We start from the raw sequence: 10,883 nt of genomic DNA, 5'->3' as shown, positions 1-10,883 counted from the left end.
CTGTGCAAGCTGTCGGTGGATCTACCATTCTGCGGCCTGGAGAACTGTAGCCCTATTCTCATAGCTCCACTAGGCAGTATCCCAGTGGGGATTCTGTGGAGCTGTAACCTCATATTTCCCCTCCACGCTGCCCTAGTAGAGGTTCTCCATGAGGGCTCTGCCCCTGCAGCAGACTTCTGCCTGGAAATCCAGGTGTTTCCATACGTCCTCTGAAATCTAGATGGAGCCTCCCAAGCCTTTCTTCTTGCCCTCTGCACACCCACAGGCTTAACACCATGTGGAGGCCACCAATGCTTATGGTTTTCACCCTCTGGAGCAGCAACCTGAGACATATCCAGGGTCTGTTTAGCCACAACTGGAGCTGGAGCAGCTGAGACGCAGGGAGCAGTGTCCTGAGGGGAAGGAAAATGCATGGAAGTGGGGCCCTGGGTCTGGCCCATGAAACAATCCTTCCCACCTAGGCCTTGAGGCCTGTGATGGGAAAGCCTGCTATGATGGTCTCTAAAATGCCTTTGAGGCATTTTCCCCATTGTCTTGGCTATTACCATTTGACTTCTCTTTACTTATGCAAGTTTCTGTATAGGCTTGAGTTCCTCCCCAGAAAAGAGTTTTTTCTTTTCTAACACATGATCATGCTGCAAATTTTCCAAAATTTTATGCTCTGCTTCCCTTTTAAATAAAAATTCCAGTTTCAAGTCATCTATTTGCCCATGCATGTGAGCATACACCATTTATAGCATCCACACCACATCCAGAATTCGTTGCTGCTTGGAAATTTCTTCTTCCAGATACCCTAAATTGTCTCTCTCAAGTTCAAAGTTCCACAGATCTCCAGAGCAGGAGTACAATGCCATCAGTTTCTCTGCTAAAGCATAGCAAGGGTGACCTTTACTACAGTTCCCAACAAGCTCTTCATTTCCATCTGAGACCACCTCAGCCTGGACTTCATTGTCCATTTACCATTTACCTATCAGCATTTTAGTCACAACAATTTAACAAGTCTCTAGGAAGTTCCAAACTTTCCCTCATCTTTCTCTCTTTTGAGCCCTCCAAACTGTTCCAACCCCTGCCCATTACCCAGTTCCAAAGTTGCTTCCATGTTTTCAGTTATCTTTACAGCAATGTTCCACTCCTAGGTACCAATTTTCTGCATAAGTCTAGTCTCACACTGCTATAAAGAAATACCTGAGACTGGGTAATTTATAAAAATAAAAGAGGTTTAGTTGGCATATGTTTCTGAAGGCTGTACAGGTAGCATGGCTGGGGAGGCCTCAGGAATCTTTCAATCATGGTGAAAGGGAAAGCAGACATAGCTTACATGGCCAGAGCAGGAGGAAGAGAGAGAAGGGGGAGGTGTTACACACTTTTAAACAACCAGATCTCCTGAGAACTCACTCACTATCACAAGAACAGTAAGAAGGGAATCTCCCCCATGATCCAATCACCTCCCTCCAGGCCCCTTCTCTAACACTGGGGATTACAATTTGAAATGAGATTTGGGTGGGGACAAAAATTCAAACCACATCATGTGATGCATAAAGGTTGTGGTTATCATCTATGATAGTAGCTTAACTATTAAATCTCCACAAATATAGGCCATATATGGAATCTCATCAAAAGCTAGAAAAGGGAAGGTCTTGACAATTGTCTTTGCTTATTTTGTAGAAAAGTATTCATTTCATTTGAAAATGAAAGACTAAATATTATAGTATTTTTATTTAAACTGAAATCGATGTCATTCATTTATTAAAATTATATGATTTATGCTTTATTTTATGTGGATTTATATTATGCAATATAATGTGAGTACCTCAATCTTCTAAAGAGATTTATTACACAGACTCTAGGTTTTTGTTTAATTAATCACTGTTGTGTTGGGAATAGCATTACGGTTCAATGTCAGAGATTGTCATGTATCCAATTCTTATTACCACTTTTGGCTAAGGAAAAAAAAATGTGACAATAATAAAACATGGGAAAAAACCTATGGAAGAATGGACTTTCAGGGTTTGATTTGACAAGGCATCAAGTCATTTTGAGTGGCTTGGTCTAGGCAAAATATTTTGTCAAGCAGCATTTCTCATTGCTTTATCTTGTTAAATAAAATTTAAAACATATGGTAATGATTACACACATCTTAGCAAAATATTGGTATAAACATTTTGAATTATGTGGACACTTGTGAATCACATTCCTCTCCTAAGTTTTTATAAAATTTTAACTTAGATTTGGGATTCAAAATATGAGAGCACTTAAGCTACTTAGAAGATGGAGAATGACATGTTCATCAAATAATTTATCACTGGATTTGCATCTGTACAATACTTCTGGAGGTGATTCATGAGCAAGTGTGGCACAGTATAAAGAAGATTGAAACAAGAGTCAAAAATAAGGTTTGAACCATGACTTCTAACATTCTAAACTTCAGTTTTCTCATCTATATAATAGTGATATTGCTTTGTGGTCTACGGGATTGTTCTAAACATTAATTAACATTAATTTAGTAAAATAAATTGAAATGCATAAATAATGTCATATGTGGCAAGCATATTTGAAGTTCTCTTCGAATGAAACAGCATAACTCTGGAACTTTTGTGTGTTAAAACTTAATGTAACACTCCAGAAGTCTTTTTTTATTAATTCTATGTCTCTACGTCTCTATGTCTCTATTTATGTCTCTATCTATCTATCTATCTATCTATCTATCTATCTACCTACCTATCTATCCATCCATCTGTCATCTCTCATTTCTTTTACTAGGATTTTCAGAGCTTGTTCCATTGATTGTTCTCCTTCCTAATAGGCATGGCATCCATACCCAGCCAAATCCTTATATATAAATGGATAGGATGTATGTATATTCAATGATCACCTCCTCTCCCTTTTAATCAGCATTGCAAAAAAGTTCTTAGTTAAGTTTTAGTCAAACAAGGATGCAGTACTCATTAATAGGAACCCAAAAGGAAAAAAATGGAATTATCACCAATGTGAATAAGATATATTTTACATGATAAATACAGAGAATTAAGATATTTGTATATGCTTCATTTAAATATTCTTAATCATTTAAAAAATTTGATAATTTAGCACACACAAAACTGGAACTCCAACTTAGAAGACAAATAAATCTCTTTTAATTTTAGGAAACATATTTCTTTGATAAAGGGGCTAGCCTGAACAAGTTCTATCATTCTATATTATATCTACTTCATGTATGTAACCCCCACCACCATCAGTGAACTCCCATTGACTTCAATATGGTCAATTTAATTGAAACTTCTGAATACCCAACTCCTACTAACATAATTGAAGAACAAAATAATTAGTTTCAGTGGGAGTTATGTGAATGCACAGATTGAAGATTGGAAGCAAAGCAGAGTCATTATTCATTTTCACGGCTTTGATGGTCTCCCAAATTAGAACCCTGGTCTTATTTTTTAAAACAAAATAAGACAAATTTTTGAAAACAAAAAAACTATTTAAAATTATTTTAAAATTATTTAATAAAAAATTATTTTTTAAAACAAATTTCTACTCTATACAGGTTAGCAGTGAGGGGAGGGGCTTGCTTTGTGTCCTCATAGCTTTAACCCATGTGTTTTCAATATGTCATGAGGAAACAGCATACAACATGTGAAGATTGATCATAGTTTTCTTAGAGGAATACCCAGGTAAGATATATTCGTTAGGTGAAAAATTTTCTCGTTTTTATTTTCTGAGGCTATTGTAAGTGAAATTAGTGGCCTTGTTGAATCCGGCATTTTATTTAAGAGGACAGCACATAAAACCTATTTTATACCATGACACACAACACTTAATTAAATTAACATTTTTAATATAAGTTAGTATTGTATTATATTTTAAATGTATTCTGTTAATGTTTAAATTTTTGAAGCTTGAGTTAACAATTCCAAGTGTTCTTTTTGAGATTTGATAAAACATGTTTTTTTTTTTTTTGAAGGGAGGTCAACATCTTTGTCATAAGTCAGGAGGCCAAATATGTATATATATAAAAATCTACAGCAAAATTTTAAAAGTGAAAATCTTCTTATTAATAATTTTTAAAAGCAAAGGCTCTAAGAAAATTTAAGCCATGGTATAATGACACTATTATGATATCTTCGTTTGTTAAAATGATGAATATTAATTATTTCTTCAACTTCAATAATATTTGGCTTAGTCTGTTACTTTAAAATAGATGGTTATATGTGAATAATATAGATGAAGAAAATTTGTTTAGAAAAAGCGAAACATGAAATACTATGTTACAGCAAACTAGTATGCAACTTTATTAGTAAGCAACTCTTAAGTACATTTGCAAAATAAAAGATGTTTTATTTGTTTAATGGTGAGGAGTCATTTATAAGATATTTATATGATAGAAATGGCATAACTTAATTCTGGGGACTAGGTTAACTGAAAGAAATAAAGACATTATTGAGAAGATTATATGATTTTAAAGCAATTAAACAAAGAAAAAAGTAGAGAAATGATAAAAAATTAACAACATAACTGAAAGAGTAACAATTTCTTAGATTGGAGATATATGCAAATAAAAAATAAAAGGTGCTACATTCCCTCGAATTTTTTCATATTAAGTTATTATGCTTATGACTGACAAATTTATAACAACATTGAGTTAAGCCTGTGGGATTACGGTTTTTTGTCTTATTACGACTTTGTTTCAATTTCTAGATGCATTAATTGTATAATAAAATGAGTAGTTTTCATTGCTAAATGTACTTTTGAACCTGATAAAGTTGTTAAAACCAATTTTATCAGAAAACCAAAATACAAAGTTTTACACCATTTTTTCACATATGTTAATGTTTCTTAGAAAACATTTTTGTATTTATTTTAAAGTATTAAAGATAAATTAACATGTATATTTTACTTTTTTAATGATGAAGCCAACAACAATATTTTTAATAACTATCCATGCCTACATAGTAGTATAAACTATGATAAAATGTATAAACATTTTAAAAACTATTTTTAGAGGAAGATTACAAATGTTTATCCATAATGCACATTTTGGCAGGAGCAAAATAACTCTCTAATCTTTGAAAATTTAATTTACTTGGCTAATTTTAACTTTCAATGTCTTCTAGTATCATTTGATGTTGGAAATATCTCAATTTGAATGAAAAATCCCTAACATTCTCTAACACTTAGGGCACAGATAATTCAGCAACAAGGCTATATAATAATTGAAGAATGTATAGAAATAAAAAAAATGAATGAACAAACCCAGTAATCTTTGAATAGATTTAGAGGTTAACTTGTGCTCAAAAGGTAGATCTACAAAAGGAAAAAAAAAATGTAAACAAATAATAATTAATAGATTCAGGCTCAAGAAATATTTAATGAACTAATTCTGAGAACAGTATTCTCTAGATTGCAGACTGTATATTAATCAAACCTTAAAATGGCTATCCTTTCTTTGCCCATAATCCGTGCTATGAAAAACACAGTAATTTTATATTAGCCTGACTCAGATAAAAAATAGATACATACTTGGTAAAAATTCAAAATACTAGTTTTTCTTTATCCTTTTTGGTGAGTCAAGTAATATGTATTTATTATAATGATTGAAATATAGAAATATAAATTTGATCACTTTATATATTCTCATTTACAAACATAAAAATTCACAAAACAATCTCACGTATCAAAATATAATTGATAAGTTTAAACAACTTATTTATTTCCCGTAATTACATTTTCTTCCTCCAAAAAATAAAAAGCACTATTACTTTGAAAGTTATCTCTTGAAAATTGTTTTCTTCATGTAATATATATGTCTGTCCTCAACATTTTTCTTCACTATAAAGACCAAAATCTATAGGATTTGCCTATAATGCATTATAGAGAACTCTTTATATTTATCTTAAAATTTTATTTCAGTTATCCTTAACTCTTCTACTTTATTGCGTCAATCCTTATTGCTGCAGATCCTTATATAGATATGCCTCTCAGCTATTAATTCCTGAGAATCTATTCTACCTTAGAAACCAAAGGTTTGGAACCAAGTGTGATGATCTTGCATGTTTAAAAATTTATGAGATATTAATTTCAGGCCAGTATACTTGAAACCTAAAACTAACTCCACATCTGAAATAAAAGTCAGTTAGCACAAGACAAATAATTCCCCCGAGGGCACAATTTCTTCAGAAGATGCAATTTGTCTTAAATATATGCTGATAATTCAAAGAAACTATAACACATCTGTTTAGTTCTTTGCAAAGCAACTAATTACAAACAGAAGTTAGAGCAGAACATGTTGTGGAATGGTGGAAAACAGACCCATAGTTCAGTTTCACAGCATCTGAGTTCAGGGCATGTGCTCTACTTATAGTTTTCATAAAGACTCAACAAATAGCTGAAATAATTTATGAGATAGTTTATCACATTTTTTTTACATTAAAAAAAAGTACCTCACATAGTACTGCACCTTGAATTGTTGTATAAAGATGAGTTTCTTCATTCAAGAAGCCAAAAGTCTGGCCAGCAGCTTAAATAGTGAAAATGGGTCTGGATGCAAAGTTTATTGTAAAAACTTTTAAAACATAGAAAGCTCCCCTCTTTTTAGGCTTTGGCTAAATACATGGAAATATTTTTAGTGGAAAGGTAAGGAAGAAAATATTTTCTTAACTTCTCTAAGAGAGTGCATAAATAAATAAATAACTGATTTCCCTTTGGCCTAAATAATATTGTTCATAGCACTGATTGTTGCCAGTAGTCTAACCATGACACACACTGGAACATCTCCTTCCCAGTGTTTCCTCCCCAGATCATAAGCCGATGTGTTCTGGCCCAGTTCCCTAACTCTGGATTAGCTGTAAGTCTCTAGAAACATTGAGACTGATGCACATGCATACACTGGCCACATTGGTTTAGATTCACCATAGACAAAATAACTTTGCAATAATATTTTGTATAGGTTTGAGTGATGAAGTCAATATTTGAGCATGGATTCGTGTTAAACGGGAATCATATAATGGTAGGATACATTTTCTGAATTGCAGTCTAATATTCAAAATTTCCCATGATATCTAAGAACACGTAACTGCCAATTGGAACACATAATGGGTGTGGCAGAAGGCTTGGTATTTACGGCATTTCTGTCATTTAGCATTGTCATATCAGGTAATGAGTTTGAATTTGTGCCAGTACCATTAGGACTATCTTTAAGTACTGGATCATTGGAAAAAAGGTGATGTGGAGAGTTTGGAGTTACAGTAAGATTCTGATTCATTCTGGAACACACTATTTTCCTAGACTACTGGAACCTAAAAGTACATCATTTTCTATTTCCAAGTTTGACTGAGTATCCAAAGAGCTTAGAGAAATGTTTAGAGATCCTGGGGGTATGCTGCAAATAAACTATTTTTGTATTTCTGTTATTTGCTGTTGTTGCAAAAAAAATTCCAAATTCAGAGGCTTAAAATAACTTCAAATTTTTAATTTGCAAAATCTTATTGGTTGGCTGGGACTGAGAAAGGTTTTTTGTTTGTTTGTTTGTTTGTTGTTGTTGGTGGTGGTGGTGTTTTTTTTTTTGTTCCCCTACTAGTTGTACTGGCAGTTGGTTTCTCATTGACAGTAATGAAGTAGAAGCATGGCTGGAGCTGGACTGTTCAAATGGCCTCTCATTATCCGGATCCTCTCTACACATGGCCTCTTTAAAACAGAATTACAAAGAGGGACCTGGAAACTTGTTTATTATTTAAAAAGAAATTTTCATAAGTGATTCTGATCCACTGAGTCTGGGAATCAGTAAAGAAATCAATGAGGAAATGACAACATGTATCCAGAATGGTTCAATGCCATTTTTGAGGCATTGCATCTGATTAATGAGAGGTCTAATCTAAAACTCATATTTTTGGAAATTATAGACTTAGACAATTTCCCCACATCATTTATATTTTGACATTGCATGTAGAATACTGAAGGTTTAATATACTGAGTACTGTCACCGGTCTTTATGGCTAATGTGACAAAATGTTAAATCTTTTATAAAATTATGGATTTTTCAAAGATAGACACAAATCTTTGAAGTTTTTGACTCCACGTGAGTGTGTGTGTGTGCGTGTGTGTGTGTTGTATGTGTGTATATCTAGTTAAGGGATCAGAAAAAATGTTTTTTTTTTTTAATATAGATCAACATTGGCTAGTCTTTATTGGGATGTTAGTTTCTCTAGGCCTCCTCTTTTTCAGTGATTTTGATGTAGATGAGCCAATTTTCAGTTGCATCCTTTTCAAGTTTAATGAAGACAAGGGTCTTAAGACATCCCAATAGGAATACTTTAGGAATCTTAATGCCCACCCCCCACCAAAAAAAAAACACCCCACCAATTCAGGCCTAGCTTTGTAAGAAGATATTTTCTCCAATCCAAGATGAACGTTACCCTCTGTCAGAAGACTGACTTTTTAACAAGGAGATTTACAAAAAGTTTATTCTTTGTGTTTATGGCAAATCATAACACCTATGTCTTCAAATGTGCTGGTTCCCTTTGCTCTCTTCTCCCCCAAACCAGAGCACAACCATCCAGCATCTAAGCTATTTAAAGTGAGTCAAACAGTTTAGTACAGTTACTTTTCATATATACTCCTTAAGGTCATGATGAAGTCTAAGTCTACACGTCCAGTTTATCTGCAAGCCATTCCTTGACAGATAACCGAGAAACAAAGATGCAATGAGAACTAATAAGGTGCTATGTAACGCAGCCTAAGTGAAGATTTAGAAAAACGAATTAATTCTCAAAAGCAAATATATTCATCTCAACTCTGACTACTATAAGCAAGGAAAAATATTTTTGTTGCTAAAAATAATAATGTGGCATATTGGAGATAAAAACTCAAATATCTCAAGGAAGAAGCTTCTACTCACTCTTAGCTTTTCTTTCCTTGTGGACACACAGGTACATCACAGTTTCGCTTTGCTTTACTTAAGAAGGGCCACATGACTGGTTATGGCCAATGTGTCATGGGAAGAAATGGAACCAACGTGATGGTCTGAAGTGGTCTCTTCCCTAGCCAGAACAACCACTTCAGCATTTACTGAGATGGAGTAATAGGATTGGCATAGTCTGGACCACTGAGTAACAACATGGAAAATAGTTTACTTGGAGAGTCACCAGGCTTGTAGTACACTTTGTATGAAAACCAAAAGTTTCATTTTTTGAGCCACTAAGATTAATGAGTTTTGTTTGTTTTTACTACAGCATATCCCTGCATACTGCAACCAAGAAAAGTTCACTCTAAAAAAGTGATTTGTTCTACATTTCCAAACATAAATAACAATTACAGTGGTTTCTCCAGTGGTTGCTCTTAAAGGTAAATTAAACCTTTCCACTGGCATCCTATAATATATCCTATGACTGCTTTTCTAGAAATTTATGTTGCTTTGGGTGAGAGATGATGTGAAGGGGGTTTCTGTGGTGTTAGTAACAGTACGTTTTATAACCTAGTTTTTATTTACACATAGGTGCATAACTGGTGAAAATCCATCAATGCTAATTACAAAGGTATATTCACTGTTAAAATCCGTCAATCTGTATACTTAAAATTTGAGTACCTTTCCAGATAAATATGTTACTTTCATAAAAAGTTTATTTGAAAAGAAACTAACTTTAAAACTCAAAATTATATTGCTGATTGGTTCATATTTGTTTCCAAGGTTCTCCTTCTCAAAATTATAAAATCTTTGATATCTGATAATAACAAATTATTTTCTTTAAATCTCCAGAGCTGTAGGCTCAATTTATTCTTGTAAAAATTCATAATATCTTTTGGAGTAGCAGAACCAGAATAAATGAATAATACCTTATGTCTTATGTCAACTGAATTAACTAGCTATCTCTTGAGACCTAGATAAAATCAGTTCAAACTTCCATTATATTAATTCAGAGATCTGAGTATTCTGTAGAATTTTTGCAGTGTTGGGGGATGTGAGTAGACTTGTGTCATTTCTACTCTGGGCTTCTAATTCCACAGAATATCATCCTATAGCTCCTATAGTGTGTGTGCCCTATGTGCCATCTCTTCAGAGATACATTGACAAAAACATAAAATTCATCCAGTTATTTAACTAGAACAAAATAAAACAGCACATCAAACTCTCACAAGATACTTGATGATATGGTTTGAAGGTGTGTCCCTGCCCAAATCTCACGTCAACTTGCAATTCCCAATGTTGGAGGAGGGGCCTAGTGGGAGGTGATTGGATCACGGGGCTGGAGTTTTCATTAATGGCTTAGCAGCATACCCCTGGCCCCTTGGTACTGTCTTCACATCGGTGAGTGAGTTCTCGTGAGATCTGGTCATTTAAAAGTATGTAGCTCCTCCTCTATTCTCTCTCTGGCTCCTACCCCTGCCATGTGAGACACCTCACACTTGTTTTGCCTTTTGGCATAATTGTAAGTTTTCTGAGGCCTCCCAAAAAGCTGAGCAGATGCCATCATCATGCTTCCTGTGTTGCCTGCAAAACCATGAACCTATTAAACCTCTTTTCTGTATAAGTTACCCAGTCTCAGGTCTTTCTTTATAGCAATGCAAGAATAGACTAATGCACTTGAGTGTGTAATAGGTTGATCAAAGATGGAGTAGGGCTAGATAAAGAAGTGCATGTTAAATCAGTGTATATTATTTGAAATTGGTTATTTTTTTCATAAAATAACATTAGTGTGTATCTGATTTCAGTTCTCGCACAAAGTGAAGAAAGGAGAAATACTCTCATCTTTACAAGAAAAAATTGAACAAACTGAACACCAACTTTTCTTGAACCCTGCATAGAATATCAATGTTGATTTTGGTTAATTATCAAAGATGTGTGTGGCCAAGCTCAAGAGTGAGAAACTCTTGGGGTCTGCAGTCTTAGAAAG

The sequence above is a fragment of the Symphalangus syndactylus genome, chromosome 13 (assembly GCF_028878055.3).
Source record: "Symphalangus syndactylus isolate Jambi chromosome 13, NHGRI_mSymSyn1-v2.1_pri, whole genome shotgun sequence".
Lineage (NCBI taxonomy): Eukaryota > Metazoa > Chordata > Mammalia > Primates > Hylobatidae > Symphalangus > Symphalangus syndactylus.
Note: the sequence above shows the minus strand (reverse complement) of the source record.